Genomic DNA, 16,817 nt, shown 5'->3' on the forward strand with positions numbered 1-16,817 from the left:
ACAGCACAATACTTTTGTCTACTCAGAAGTAAGCCTCAACAGGACTTATCCCTAAAGAAGTGGGGGTATATGGGGTTTTAACTGGCCCATTGCTTGATTTTGTGTTACCTGGCTCTGATTTTAATTGTGATTGTTGTTTTTTTAATTTGTATTACTTTTATTTGCTTTAGAAACCTATCTGGGATCTTTCGTTAGGGCAAAAAGGTTTTTTTTTTTTAAAATTCATAGATTAAAAGCAATAGGGGTTGCATCTACCTCAACAAACTGGCTAGGGAGGAAGCCCCATGGCCTACAGTGAAACTTAATTTTGAGTGAGTAGGACTGACTAGGTCAAATGAGGTTTATTTTTATTTGTGATGTATATTTCCCCAGCTTTGGGACAGATAGACACCAGCAGATGCTGATGATCTTTCAATATTTGGTTGTTCTCAAAATTTGCCTCAGCAGCTCAGTGATATATATTAAATGCCCCCCTTTCTCCCATATATTTCCATTCCACCAAAAGCAATCAATCAATTGTTCCAATTGACACAATCTCCCTACTGTATTAATTCAACTGTATTGATATATCATCTAAAACGCTCTGAATGAGAGAGTTGGAGAGAGTCTAGCTAGGTTGGACTACCCTGAATCAAGAAGGATAAATACCAGGGCTCACCAACATGGTGTCCATATGACCACATAGCCGTTCTCCTACTGAAATAAGGCTTCAAAGAAGCATGCTATTGTACCACTGCTTGGTTGAGTGTGGGTGCTGTGCCCCCAACATTTTCTTCAGTTTGCAAATGGGCCCATGGGCCCAAAAAGGTTGGTAACCACTAACATAGAAACATATAAGATTCTTAACAGGATGGGGCTCCCTGCTATGGATCTCTTATGGAATATATAACATTATATCCCAGCTCCATCACTGAGATCATCTGGAGAAGCATCATTGACCATTCCCATCAATGACACTGAGGTCCAGTGCCAAGGGCCTTCTGGCGATTCCCGCACTGTGAGAAGCAAAGTTACAGGGAACCAGGTGGTGGCCTTCTTGGTAGTGGCGCCTGCCCTGTGGAACAACCATCAGATGTCAAAGGAATAAACAACTTTATGACGTTTAGAAGACATCTGAAGGCAGCCCTGTATTTTTCATCAACTGTTGGAACCATCCAGGGTGGCTGGGGAAACCCAGCCAGATGGGCGGGGTATAAGTAATTATTATTATTATTATTATTATTATTATTATTATTATTATTATTCCCCAGATTGGTGAGGCCTATCTGACAACAGCAAGAACATCATTCAGTGTCATTGTCCCAGGCCTGTAGAATCTTCTGCCAATAGAGATTCAGCAGGTGTCTTCTGATTTGACTTTTAAACACCTGCTGCCATGCTTCTGCAAGCAATATTTCTGCAGTAATTAGCTGGATTATGTTTCTAACTTTTTAATATGGTTTATTGTATGGCTTTTATGAACTATTGTTGCAAACCACTCTAGTATTTTTTAAAACAAATGACTGGCATAAATATAAGACCAATTCTGTGAATTGGCCATATTTCCACTGGTATTTGTAGCACAATACTACTTATAATGTCATATTTTTATAAACTGCTTTCTGGTCATTGACCATATTAAAGATATTTGATTTGACGGCATATAAATATTTTATCAATAAATAAAACATTTGGGTTTGGTTAAAGGTATTATGTATTACGGGACGCAGGTGGTGCTGTGGTCTGAACCACAGAGCCTAGGGCTTGCCAATCAGAAGGTCGGCAGTTCGAATCCCCACGACGGGGTGAGCTCCCGTTGCTCAGTCCCTGCTCCTGACAACCTAGCAGTTCGAAAGCACGTCAAAGTGCAAGTAGATAAATAGGTACCGCTCAGGTGGGAAGGTAAACGGCATTTCCGTGCCCTGCTCTGGTTCGCCAGAAGCAGCTTAGTCATGCTGGCCACATGACCCGGAAGCTGTACACTGGCTCCCTCGGCCAATAAAACGAGATGAGCGCTGCAACCCCAGAGTCGTCCGCAACTGGACCTAATGGTCAGGGGTACCTTTACCCTTTATTATGTATTATGTACATGGATCTTAAGAAATTGCAGTGAATTTCAGAAGAAACTTCTTAATGCACCGCCATGGCTTGGAGCTGAAAATTGTCCATCAAGCTGAATAATTGTTTTAGATTCAATTATCATCACTTATTATTTATACTTGTTCATCATTTGCAAAATACCTCAAAGTGACTTACAGATCATTAAAACAGAAAACTTCTCAAACATTTTAAAACCCTAACACAAAATAAAACATAAGAATATAAAAGTATCAATCCATTAACAAAAATAAAAAAGACTGACTCCACTAAAAGGTGGACCAGCCCACACTCACACAGAGTTATGATTAAATTAATATCCAGACTGCTGGGTAAACCGGCATGTTTTTGCTTGGTACCTAAAAATGGACAGTGTTGGTGCCCGGCGAGTTTTTCTGGGGAGAGACTTCCAAGAATGTTTTCCCATTTCCTATTGGGGCCTTTTTGACAATTCCACCTTCCCATTCGATCTCAGGAAGGGATAAATGAGTCAGGTAGTAGATGGGTCATGTGAGGGATTTGTAGGGGATTGGAAGGGAATTAAATCTGAGCCTGATCTTGGGCGTGCAGTGCAGGATGATGCATTAGGAACCAGTGAGATTTAGCTCAGCGGGCAAAATCAATAAGCTGTCCATGTGAAGTAAGCAAGTGGAAAGACAGAAACAGGCAAACTGGTACAGCTATCCATGGCTAGGCTACTAGCCAAGACTGGGCTCAGGGCAGCTAACAACCAATAATAAAAACAAGTTGATTAAAATACAATTTAAAAGATTAGGATACAACATTAAAACATTAGTGTGCAATCTCTTCATAGGAGGATCAAGGTTTCCCAAACTTGGATCTCCAGCTAGGACTACAATTCCCATCATCCCTGCCGACTGGTTCTGCTAGCTAGGGGTGATGGGAGCTGTAGTCCAAAAAACAGCTGGAGACCCACATTTGGGAAACCCCGAGCTAGATGGACCAATGGTCTGGCCCAGTATGAAGCAACATCCTGTATTCCTAACAGTCCTGCAAAGTGGGTCACTATTGCTCTCCACCCTGCAGGCTTGAGAGAGCAGCCTGGTCTCCTCCAGATCTTTAGGACTACACAATTCTCATCAATCATCCCCATCCAGCAGGGTCACACTGACAGGGGCTGATGATGGGAGCTGAACTCCAAACGATTCGGAGGGTGCCACGTTGGCGAAGGCTGGCCTACTACCTTGAATTGGAGGCCACCTGGTCACAGCTACAGCCGCTCAACTGAGCTGCCAACAGAAATAATGCAGGTGTGTAAATCCCCCATTGTGGGAAGAATTTTGAGAAGGGTGGGAAAACGATGGACGTGTTGGAAACCCAGAAGAGAAGTAACCCAATAGGCAGACGTTCTGGAGAAGAACAAAAAGGAGGAGTGGGGAGCTGTCTTGCACTGTTGAAGCTGGTCAGATAAAGGAGGGACATTGCAGTCAGAGGCAGAACTGCAAAGAACAAAAGCTAAGCCTGCAATTTCTGTAGGGATGATCTTCCTGGTCTTAATCAGAAAAATGTAGAGCAGGGGTTCTCAAACGGTAGAATACCTCAGATTAAGGTTACCATATTATTTTTTTTCAATGAATCCGAGGGCACTTTTCAACTTCAGTCAAATTCAGGGGATTTTGTCAGGGGACAAAATCTTGGGACTGAAACAGGGACGTCTGGTAACCTTACCTCAGATGCTCTTATCACTGAGCTACACCCCCCCACCCCCAAAAAGAGTATTGTAATTAGCAACCCAGGAAACTGCTGTCTACCTAAGGTCCATCTCACTCAGTATTGTTTACATTGACTGGCAATGGCTCTCCAGGGTTTCAGGCATGTTATCCCGCCTCCCGCCCTGCCATCCAGGCCTAGCTGGAGGTCCTAAGGATTGATCCTGATACTTTTTTTGAGCACAAGTAAGCGACAGCCCTTCTTAAAAATAAAAATTAAAAAAATCAGTGTGGGGTATCACTGAGTGTGGAAGGTATTCTCCTGAATTTATCATTCTACGGGACTGCCTCTCCTGGTATGTCCCACGAAGGACCTTACAGTCTTCAAACAAAAACATCTTGGAGGTCCCAGGCCACAGGGAGGTTAGGGTGGCCTCAACCAGAGCCAGGGCTTTTTCGGCTGTGGCCCCAATCTGGTGGAACGCTCTGTCACAAGAGACTAGGGCCCTGCGGGACTTGACATCTTTCCGCAGGGCCTGCAAGACAGAGCTGTTCCACAAGGCCTTTGACCAACGCACAGTCTGACCCCCTCCTCTGGTAATCCTCATAGAGCTCTAGCCCAATGGTTGCCATTAATTTGATTCTGAATTGATTTTAGAATGAATTGATTTTAGAATGCATTTCAATTAAATTATTGTGATTTTATGTAAACTGTGTTACTTTTATTGTTGTTAGCTGCTCTGAGCCTGGCTTTGGCTGGGGAAGACAGGATATAAATAAAATTTTATTATTATTTTATTATTATTACTATTATTATCTCCTGGCTATAGTTCTCTTTAGAAGCAGAGTTTTCTTCCTTTTACTACCAAGTTCTCCAGATCTTAAATCTAAGATGTCTATCAAGAAAGTAAGAAGAGTTTGCTGGATCAGGCCAATGGCCCATCTAGTCCAGCATCCTGTTCTCACAGTGGCCAACCAGATGCCTGTGGGAAATCTGCAAGCAAGACTTGAGCAGAAGAGCACTTGCCTCCCGCAGGTAGTTTCCAGCAATTAGGATTCAGAAGTGTTGCTGCCTTTGACTGTGCAGGCAGAGCAAAGCCATCTGATAGCCTTCTCTGTGAATTTGTCAGGTCCTATTTTAAAGCCATCTGGGTTGGTGGCCATCACTGCCTCCTATGTGCTGTGTGAAGAAGTCCTTTCTTTGATCCATCCGTATTCTACCTCAGAAGAATTCAGCACAATTCAAAGTGTTGATGCTGACCTTTAAAGCCCTAAACGGCCTCGGTCCAGTATATCTGAAGGAGTGTATCCTCCCCCATCGTTCTGCCCGGACACTGAGGTCCAGCTCCGAGGGCCTTCTGGCGGTTCCCTCACTGCGAGAGGCCAAGTTACAGGGAACCAGGCAGAGGGCCTTCTCGGTAGTGGCGCCCGCCCTGTGGAACGCCCTCCCATCAGATGTCAAAGCGATAAACATCTACCTGACATTCAGAAGACATCTGAAGGCTGCCCTGTTCAGGGAAGTTTTTAATATGTGACATTTTAGTGTATCTTTCATCTTTGTTGGAAGCCGCCCAGAGTGGCTGGGGAAACCCAGCCAGATGGGCGGGGTACAAAAATAATAAATTATTATTATTATTATTATTATTATTATTATTATTATTATTATTATTATCATAAGTTGGCTGTGGTCTTCGAGCCTGATGAGAGTTGCTGTCCCAAAAAATCTGCAAGATGCCAGATTGGGGGAGGCTGGTGGGCACCATATCATGAAACATAACACATGATTCAATTAGGGAAAGCAATGCTTATTTACTCTGCTTGACAATTGCCCCATTGGTTCCAAGAAGCACATTATTGTTTATGACCCTACTAAAATGGGTTGCGTGTTGTGTTCCACGTGCTGCATTATTGCTGGGCAGAATCCACGCCCCTATAGATCCTGCGGAGTCAGTTGTCCGCTTAGTGACACCCACAAAGTGTAGCTCTACCGATTAGTTCGGTTTCTTGGGAAGGAAAGCCCTGTTGAAACACCAAAAGCTTTTGGGTCATTCTCAGTTTCGCCTAATGAAGCCAACACCCATTTGAATCTCCCTTGGTCTTAAGGTTTGGGGGCCAACTCCCATACTTTCAGAAGGAGGCACCTCATTTTCTTAAGCTGCTCCTCCGCCTACCGTCCTGGCTCAGACATTTGATCTCCTGAAAAATGGCACCTTCTGCTGAGGTTGGTATCCTGCAGAAACAGGATACTTGCTGCTGCAAAACACGATCACAGATTTGGAAAAATGAAATTTTGCGCAGATGCAAATTTAGAAACCAGTGTTATCCATTTAAATAGAAACGCAGTAAGCTTTGGCTTCCGGGAACTGTGCACAAACGCAAAAATGCATAAATCTAGGAAAGCCCGTTAAACAACCCATTCAAAACCCGATGTAAAAATAACCAGCACTCACTGTTGCTCTCAGACCACAGACCACCTCCGTGGTCTCTCTAGGCCCTGACGCACTCTTCAACTCTCTGATGAGACCCAAATATTCTCCCAGGATGAATGCAATGGTTGATGGAAATTCCAACTGTGGGTTCCCACTCTCCCACCTCCTTTTGACATTTCTGCTACTACATCTTTTGATTACCCCCACGTTTCTCCAATTTATTTATTTATTTATTTTTCAATTGCCTGTGTAAGGTTGCGATCACCTAAGAAACGTGAGTGTTAAGCTGTGGGCTTAAGGTAAAGGGACCCCTGACCATTAGGTCCAGTCGCAGACAACTCTGGGGTTGCCGTGCTCATCTCGCTTTATTGGCCGAGGGAGCCGGCGTACAGCTTCTGGGTCATGTGGCCAGCATGACTAAGCCGCTTCTGGCGAACAAGAGCAGTGCACGGAAATGCCATTTACCTTCCCGCTGGAGCGGTACCTATTTATCTACTTGCACTTTGACGTGCTTTTGAACTGCTAGGTTGGCAGGAGCTGGGACCGAGCAACGGGAGCTCACCCCGTCGCAGGGATTCGAACCGCCGACCTTCTGATCAGCAAGTCCTAGGCTCTGTGGTTTAACCCACAGCGCCACCCGCGTCCCATAAGTTGCGGGCTTACTGTCCATTAAACCTCACCGTGGTAGGAAGGAGTTTGACCGGGTGAGCGGTGGATGGGCTTGGTTCAGGTGTCAACCACTGAAAAGTTTTCTTACACTCAGGTGATGTATAGATTTTGTAAGGGTGGGGAATGAAGACAAACCACAACGGATGACCAAACAAATGTGAAGGTGTTACTGGGGGCATTAAATCTTTGCACTAGACACAGACTGAACAACGTTTCAAACAGAGGACTAGCCTATGCAAAGTAGGAAGCAAGACCACCCTCAACTACAAAGCCCTAACATCGGAGCCATCTCTTTGATCTGAGCTCAGCTTATGTCAGAACTGGCCAGGAGTGATGATGGGAATATTAGCTGAGCAACATCCAGAAGACCAGAGGTTCCCCACACCTTGTCTCCTCTGTAACCTGACCATCTTTGTACCATGGCCTTTGACCGTGCTGACAGTGACTGTCTCCGGCCCTTTAGATCTTGGTCTGCCTGCAAAATTGTCTCCACCAGTTGCTCTGAGTTGGCCAAAACTATCATCAACATTGTTATGTACTAAGTTGAATAGGATCCAAAATGCAGCAGTCTGATTGGTCCTAAAACAATAGGATCCAGAATGCAGCAGTCTGATTGGTCCGCAGGAGCAACCCAATCCAACTCCAGGTGGAAGTGAATCCGCAATCTGATTGGCCTACAGGAGAATCCCAGAATTAGCCAATCACGTGGGGCCCATTGTGTAAATAATGTATATAAAGCAGACATTTGGGGGAAATTCCATTCCTCACTACTATGAGCTGAATAAAGAGCATGAAATCTACACTTGACTCCGAGTATATTTCAATCATCATCATTATTATTGAAGATCACAGGGCGGTGCCCAACATAAAAATACAAAACGAGAACACAAAATACAAAAAACAAACCAATAACCCCCCCTCCCACAAACACATTAAAAAGGCCATGGGATGTTTAATTAGCCGAAGGCCTGGTTAAAGAGGAACATTTTTGCCTGGCACCTAAAATATATGTAATGAAGGCGCCAGGTGAGCCTGCTTGGGGAGAGTAGACCACAGATGGGAAGCCACTGCAGAAAAGGCCCGTTCTCGTGTTGTCAGTGTATCATAGAGGAGGCACACGAAGAAGGGCCTCAGATAATGATTGCAGGGTCCTGGATGGTTCATATGGAAAGAGGTGGACCTTGAGGTTTTGCGGTCCTGAGCTGTTTAAGGATTTTATAGGTCAAAACCAGCACCCTGAATTGGGTCCGGAAACTAACTGGCAGCCAGTCAGTGCAAGTCAGGCCAGAATTGGTGTAATATTCCCAAACCATCTTCCCCAGTCGGCAACCTGGCCACCAAATCCAGCTGAAGTTTCCGAACTGACTTCAGAGGCAACCCGATGTATAATCCATTGCAGTAATCTAACCTTGAGGTTACCAGAGCCTAGACAACAGAAGTTAGGCTATCCCTGTGTGGGTAGGGGCTGAGCTGTGCCACCAGCTCAGTTGATGGAAGGCATTCCATGCTACAAAGGCCACCTGAGCCTTGAGTGACAGCAAAGGATTCAGAAGCACCCCAAAGTTATGTACCTGCTCCATCAGAGGGAGTGTAGCCCCATCAAGAGCAGGCAACCTCCCATCCATCTGGTCTAGGGAGCCACCCACTAACAGTGTCTCTGTCTCATCTGGATTGAGCTTCAGTTTGTTGGCTCTCATCCGGTCCATTACCCAGGCAAGATATCGGTCCAGCACATCCTCAGGCACACCTGCAGATGTAAAGGAGAAGTAGAGTTGTGTGTCATCAGCATATGACAACCACCCTCCAAAACTCCGGATGGCCCCACTGATGTGGTGTAGTGGTTAAGAGCAGTAGTCTCGTAATCTGGGGAACCGGGTTCGCGTCTCCGCTCCTCCACATGCAGCTGCTGGGTGACTTTGGGCCAGTCACACTTCTTTGAAGTCTCTCAACCCCACTCACCTCACAGAGTGTTTGTTGTGGGGGAGGAAGGGAAAGGAGAATGTTAGCCACTTTGAGACTCCTGAAGGGGAGTGAAAGGCGGGATATCAAATCCAAACTCTTCTTCTTCTTCTTCAACAGTTTCATGTTGTTGTTCAACAGCATGAGGGATAAAATCAAACCCCACACGGGGCTGAAGAACACTCCCCAAGCATCACCCTCTGGAGATGACCATCCAAGTATAGTGGTACCTCAGGTTTCAGATGCTTCAGGTTACAGATGCTTCAGGTTACAGACTCCGCTAACCCAGAAATAGTACCTCGGGTGAGGAACTTTGCTTCAGGATGAGAACAGAAATCATGCTCTAGTGGCGCAGCGGCAGTGGGAGGCCCCATTAGCTAAAGTGGTACCTCAGGTTAAGAACAGTTTCAGGTTAAGAATGGACCTCCAGAACGAATTAAGTTCTTAACCTGAGGTACCACTGTAAGACCGGAGCATCTGCAAAACAGTGCCACCCACCCGCAACTCAGACAGCCACTCCAGAAGGATACCATGGTTGAAGGTATCGAAAGCCATTTTTACTTCTCTCTGCAGCCAAGCCTGCACATTTATGTTTTGGCCCCGAGACCAGACTAAAATAATTCCACACCACACTTCACTTTGCATTCCTATTCAAGGAGACATTCTCCACCCCTTTCAGACACTGGAACAAAAGCGTAGGGTCAGACACACTAAAAGCGACAAGAGGGTTCAACAAACAGGTTTGATAGGGTCGGCATTCCAGGGTGCAGCCTCTATACAGCCGGAGATCAGTATTTTTGAGAGATTAAACTTCTCAGACTTCCCTGGGGAAGAGGGATTGACGGTTAAACCGCCCTGGGAATTGTGTGCATATAAATGCATATATTAATGAAAGCTGCATTAATGTATTAAATTATAGACAACTCCCCACTGACGTGCGTTCAAAATACACATGTGCATCACCACAAACCTGGAAGTGCCATGAAAAAGGGCAAAAATGGCCCTGAAAGAGCACAAAAGTGGCATGAAAATAGGCTCTAGCAATCTCTTGAGCCTTTGCAAGTGCAATCCCAGGACCCTTTGCACTGACATTTGAGGCCTGTGGAGAGCAAGGAGGTTTGTGGTGGAGTTTGGTGGAGTTTTGTTCTGAAGGGGTTTTCAAAGGTTTCCAGAGGTTCAAAGGGTTGTTTGAAGGCTTTATCCAGTGGTGTTCCCAATATATGCATAAATGAGGAGTTGCCTGTACAGAAAATTGCTTTGCAAAAATTTGTATATTAGGGGAAATTCGCTGTCAAGCTTTATTGAGGATTCTTTTAAAAAAATATATCCAAATTGGTTCAGAAAAGTGCAGAAAAAACAAGAAGCATAGAGAACTGATACTGATGGATCAATCCATGCCTAGCTCAGAGGATCCCACTGTCCTGTTGAAATGAGATTCACCTGCCAGCTTTGGTTCCTGGAACTGGGGCAGAAACAGTTTGCAACACGGTCCTTTGCCAGCTTACAGAACGGTTGGGACAGGCCTGCTGGGCACCCACTTCTATTTCTTCATCCCCAGCCAACTGCTTCTCCTTCCCTGTCAGAAACATTTTGAGTGAGACAATGCTGTCCGTCTCTCTCGGGCTCCTTTCCAAGGATTTCCTCATGACTGCAGGTCTGATGCTCTGACAACAACATAACAAATTAAGTCTTTGTGGTGCTGTTGCGCTAATGAGGGTTGCTCAGCAGTTTCGCCCTGGGAGTAGGTCTGCCATCTCTGGATGTTAACCATTCTGATACCTGAACAGGTTTCAAAGGGAGAGTCACCCGACAGGAGCTAACTGTAAACGTTCTCTGCCATTATTTATTCATATTGAAATAACCAAGCTAATCATTAAACCAATTAATACAGCCAAACAAAACAGGTGAGGGAGGTGTTCCAAGATGAGGGCCACATTTCCTTCTTGGCAAGCTTCTGGGGGCCATATGCTAGTGGTGGGTGAGGCTGGAAACAAATGTAGGTGTAGAAATAAATGTCTGTTTTACCTTTGTCCCATAGGATAGTTTACACCCACCCACACCTGTCTCTCTGCACCAACCAGCAAGGAAGGGGTGTTATCAGAGTTCCGCCAGGCCAACACATTAAAAGGGCTGTAAAGGACACAGGTGGCACTAATGGTCAGGGGTCCCTTTACCTTTACCTTTAAATTGGTAGCATCCTTTCCACTTAACTGTTCACACTTTCACTGGAAGGCATCAAGAAGTCAGCTTTTCAAGGCTAGATGTGGGAGAGAGAGGGACAGTACTGCAAAAACAGTTGCAGGTCTTCGACTGCCTACAGCCCCAGACCCCAACACCTCTGCTCACAGTCAGTTTATCAGTGTGCCACCCCTCCACAAAATTGTGCCCCAGTCACCTCACAGTTACCAAATAAACAACAAAATTAACGTGTAAACGATAAAAAAAAAAACCAGGTCAACAAGTGCAGAGAATATTCCATACGTTTGTGTATTCATTAAGTTTTTGTATGAAATATGCAGAAAATTACCGGAATAATAACTCAAGATAACAAACTTTTTTTATAAAAGAATGGAAATGGTTTATTTGATATTTAGAGATAAATTTCAAACAGATAAAAACATCGGCAAGATTATTGTAACAACCTGCTGTTTCATAAGAGTATATATTTAAAATAGGTAATTAAATGAGTGAATTAAATGAATTTGGATCTGCAGAAGTTCTTAAAAAATTAATTTAAGGAACCGCAGAAAGAGGGGGAAGGAAGTCAAACTTTGAAATGTTAAATTGATTGTAAAACTAATGCAATGTATAAACTTGAAAAGTATAAATACAAACTTTTTTTTAAATACATAAAATAAATCCATAGAGCCTCATACTAAACAATGTAAAAAAGCTAACCTAATTTGACTGGTTAAAAGGTAGCATCATAGTACCAGCAATAGAAGAGAACAGCCTATTTTAGGATATATTTGTTTGCGAGGTTCTTTCACGGTCTTAAGACAAGTATGAGGAACCAGTGGGCCTTCCATCATCCCTGGCCATTGGCCGTGTTTCCTGGGGCTGATAGGAGTTATAGTCCACCAACATCTCTCTGTAGATTCCCTACTGCTTTAAAAAGGTAAAGGGACCCCCTGACCATTTAGGTCCAGTCATGGCCGACTCTAGGGTTGCGGCACTCATCTCGCTTTATTGGCTGAGGGAGCCGGCGTACAGCTTCCAGGTCATGTGGCCAGCATGACTAAGCTGCTTCTAGCAAACCAGAGCAGGGCACGGAAATGCCGTTTACCTTCCCAACAGAGAGGTACCTATTTATCTACTTGCACTTTGACGTGCTTTTGAACTGCTAGGTTGGCAGGAGTAGGGACCGAGCAACGGGAGCTCACCCTGTTGCAGGGATTCGAACCGCCGACCTTCTGATCGACAAGTCCTAGGCTCTGTGGTTTAACCCACAGCGCCACCCGTGTCCAATTTATACTAAATTTAAATTTATAACTACCAATTTATACTAAAGAAATTCTGGATTTACTCTCTCACACACATACAAAATTCTAGCAACTGGTTCTGAATCACTCTTTCCCCCCCTTTTTTTTAGGTTATCCTTTTCTTCGTCGCCTAGCAACACTGCTTGGAACTGCAGCAACCCCCCACCCCCCACAAAAAAACCCCAAACCTGCTCCTAGATGATTCTGAACTGGAGCTTCTTCGATCTGCCCTAGGGATTATATCCTGCCTGCTCTTCTATGCATTAGTAAATATATTTTCAAACTAGCGTGGCACTCATATTTCCCAAATGTTCACCCACATTTTGCAGAGTATCTCAATGACACTGTTGCTAAATCCTGATATCTTGAGATATTTTTAAAATTTTTTGAATGTGATTGCTGTGTTCTCTCAAGTAGGGACAGGCAAAGCACGAATGAGGCTTTTGGGGGTTCCTGCGCCTTTAGTTAAATGTTTCCTGCTGTCAGCTTCTGCCCCTCCTATTGCTTCTTGCTTATCAGGGCCTCGATGTGGTTGGCTGGAGGGTTGATGGGAGTTGTGGTCCAAAACAGCTGGAGGGTGGCAGGTTGGGGATCAAACCTGCAACCTTACTGCTGTCAGCACCACATTCTAACCAATTTGGCATTCCAGTGTTGGTGACCTGGGTTCTCTACCCCTTTCTCTACGCTTCCTTGGCTTGAGGTCTGCATTCCCTCCTGGGTCACTTTCCAAGAGGCAGGTGGACAGGGCTGAAACCAAAAGGACTCTTGTCTTTGAACATTAGACTAGGGCCACATCTGGGTCCAGGCCCTGAAGTTCCCCCATCCTGGTAAAGAGGGAAAGATAGAAAAGTAAACAGCAGGGTATTACATTATCAATAAGATTCAAGATGTATAATTGTCAAAGGCAGCTCAGACATTTCATTTCCTAAATTGGGATGGACCACCATACACATTTTGTACGCCAAAGATTCCAGATAAAATTCCTGGCAGGCACCTCCGTTCATTTAAAATACTTTCTGTCACTTTTGAGTACAGGATTCTCAAGGTAACAAAGGCACAAGTTGGGTTGGCAGTAAAATAATAAGCTAGAACAATTTTTTTGTATTAAAAAAAAGTGATGTTACTATATTTTCTGATGAAGAAATACAAATGTTGGCCACTCCTAATGCTGGGTGAGCATTATAATTTTAGGATTATAATTCGCAGGGCCAGGAATTTCGGGGTTTTAAGAGAAGGTAAAGGTAAAGGTACCCCTGACCATTAGGTCCAGTCGTGGCTGACTCTGGGGTTGCGGCGCTCATCTCGCTTTATTGGCCAAGGGAGCCGGCGTACAGCTTCCGGGTCATGTGGCCAGCATGACTAAGCCGCTTCTGGTGAACCAGAGCAGCGCACCTTCCCACCAGAGCAGTACCTATTTATCTACTTGCACTTTGACATGCTTTCGAATTGCTAGGTTGGCAGGAGCAGGGACCGAGCAACGGGAGCTCACCCCGTCACGGGGATTCGAACCGCTGACCTTCTGATCAGCAGGTCCTAGGCTCTGTGGTTTAACCCACAGTGCCAAGAGTCGGTCCCGATTCGACCTGGAGATGCTGGTGATCCAATGCAGGCAAGTCAGATGGTCTGACACTGAGCTGTGGCCCTTCATTGTATCAAGCCAGACCATTAGTCTGTCTCGGTCAGTCTTGTACACACAGGCTGGCAGCAGCTATTCAGGATTTCAGGCAAAGTCTTTCGCTGCCCTTTCTACGAATGCCGGGAACTGAACCTCAGATCTTCTCAGGCAAAGCAGACACTCTACCACCAACCGTTCAACAAATCCTACCATGTACAATGTTTTGTGCACGTGGAACTGAAGCGAAACTCTTATGGGGTTAGAGATAAAGTTTTGTGTTGTTTCCGAAACCATTTTGATTAAAAAATCAAGGACGCCATCTTCCCGCGTTGTCTAATCTCCACCCACTCCAATCTGGACTGGCTTTAAATTGAGCTCCTTCTTTTACGCTAATCACAGTAAGTTCACGGGTGCAAGAGTGGGGGAGGAAAGACGCCACTCCCTTCTGAGGTTGTTTTGATGTTTAACTATATTCACAGCTGAAACAAAGGGCGGCGTGCCAACAGATTAACATGCTGAACAAGGCAAATGAACACACCCACCTACACGAATTAATTACGCCGTGATGGTTTTGAGCCATCCACTGTGGATCCTTCCCTGTGTTAAAATGGGCAACTGCTGCCACCGACAACAGCAAGAAATTGTTACGGCATGGAGTGTTGGCGATTCTGGTTGTCCCATCCTGTTCTGCAACACTGTTCATTTGCCTAAGTCTCTGCTATAGAGCTTTGGGCGTATCCATCAGAAAGCCCAGCGTAATTGCTTCTGCAATTATTTTTAAGCCTGGTCCCTTGGCTGATTTAAAAGTTTTTATCCAGTGAACACATAACAAGGGACGCTACCCCAGAGAGACTTGAATTCATAAGGACTGTGATACACGATGATCAAAAGGACATAGCTGAATTGTTTTAGAGTTGTAGGATATACAGTTGTACCTCGGTTCCTGAACGTCTCCATTGACTAACATTTCGGAGCCCGAACGCCAAAAACCCAGAAATAAATGGTTCCGTTTTCAAACGCACCTCGGAAGTTGAACAGTTTCCGCTGTGTGTTTTTCAATTTTCTCTATTGCATTTGCAGCCAGCCCTTTGTGCCTCGGTTTTCGAACGTTTCGGAACTCGAATGGTCTTCCGGAATGGATTCGAGAACCGAGGTACCACTGTATTATGAACAGGGCTGGCTCCACTGCTAGGTGATGAGGGGTGGGGAAAGAGACAGCTATGTGCTACATGACCTGTCCTGTATGGTACCCCCACCAAACTAGGTCTACTGACCTCAGGTGTGATTCAGGATGCTATTTTGTCACCTGGTGCAAGGGGAAGAATCTGTAACATGGGGATAATCCTTAGTGGCCAGATGGAAAAAGGAACAGGTGACTATACATTTAAGAAACTTTTAGTTCCATTGGCCCAGTCCTGTGGAACTCTCTGCCACTAGAGATTCAGCAGGCCCCCTTCTCTGCCAACTTTTAAACAGCTGCTGAAAACTATTTTGTTCTGCCAAGCTTACACAGGCATGTAAGAAGAGCACATCCTGCCACAATGGTTGATGTCTGCTTGTAATTTTTTAATATATATTTTTCAATGCATGGTTTTATGTATTATTCTAAAGCATGTGGATATTTTTCCTATGAAACAGTGGCAGATATATATTTATATATAACAAATATATATAAATGTAAGCAAATAAATGAATGTAAATTGAATTTCTCCCCACTCTCTTTCCTGGATCAAAGCAGTTTATCCATGAAATGTGTGGTGTGACAGGTGGAAAGTGACTTTTATCTGGGAGGCCAAAGCCCAGAGAGTCCAAGGTTAAAGCAGGGGGCGGGTGTTGTTTGGCTCAGGAGGACTGTCTAGCTGGGTAAGAGTCCCTCTGTTGTTCTGCCTGTGAGAGCTGCCAGTCACTGCAGGCTGGTGGGGGAGCCAAAGGACAGCAGGCTGCACCTTTGCAACACCCCTCCTAGGATGCCAACTTTGCCTCTGCTCTCCCACCTTGAGCCGCAGTTTCGTGTACAGACACTGATCCCATGATAGTGCTTATCACATCTGCCACTGATTACTGCACATTGACCTGCTGTTCAAGCAGGAGGAGATAGCAAAGCTGATCTCTGGGTTTTCGCTACACACACACACGTACGTGCTTCCTTGGCAGTCCAAAATGTAGGCTGCACCAAGCAAACTCTTGCAATATTTTGAAAAACGATGCAAGAGAGGCTGTGTGGTATAGTGGTTAGAGCTGGGGTCGGCAATTTTTTTTTGGCCACGGGCCGGTCCACTGTCCCTTAGACCTTGTGGCAGGCCAGAGAAGTGGCATTGGAGGGGTGGGGAGCTGGAAGAAGAGGCGAGGGGGGCAAGAAGTCCTCCTCCCCACCCCCACCCCCATTCACTGTGCTTAACTGCCAGGGGCTGCAGCCACCACCGCCACCTGACCCACAGGAGCACCAGAGTAGCGGCGGAGGGAAGATGAGCAGTGCAAAAGGGCTGGCTCCGGGGAGGGGCTACTTAAAATCGCGGTCCGCCAGCTCAGCCTTGCCCCCTTCCTCCTCTAGGCAGGGCGGGGAGAAGCCAGGAGGAGGGAGGGAGGAGGCGCCGCCACGGGGGGGGGTGTATGTGGGCAAATAGAAAGGCGCGGGGGGAAATTGTTAAGTTGTGGGTGAATATATCAGACGACACAGCGATTCACAGGCCAGAACAGAACTGAACTGAAGGGTTCAGCCAGCCTGCTTATATAGAGCTCCACTACAACGCAACAGTAACAACTTTCTGTAACTATCCAATCACTGAACGTCACTTTCAATTCCTTATTTGCATATGTGGACCTGAGTGAAAACTATCTACAGTATCCCCCTGCTGGCCCACGGTGAGAACTTCAGTACATAACAGAAATGGCGCAGCCCAAATGAACAGAATCCCCA

Source organism: Podarcis gaigeae (assembly GCF_964106915.1).
Source record: "Podarcis gaigeae genome assembly, chromosome: 16".
NCBI lineage: Eukaryota > Metazoa > Chordata > Lepidosauria > Squamata > Lacertidae > Podarcis > Podarcis gaigeae.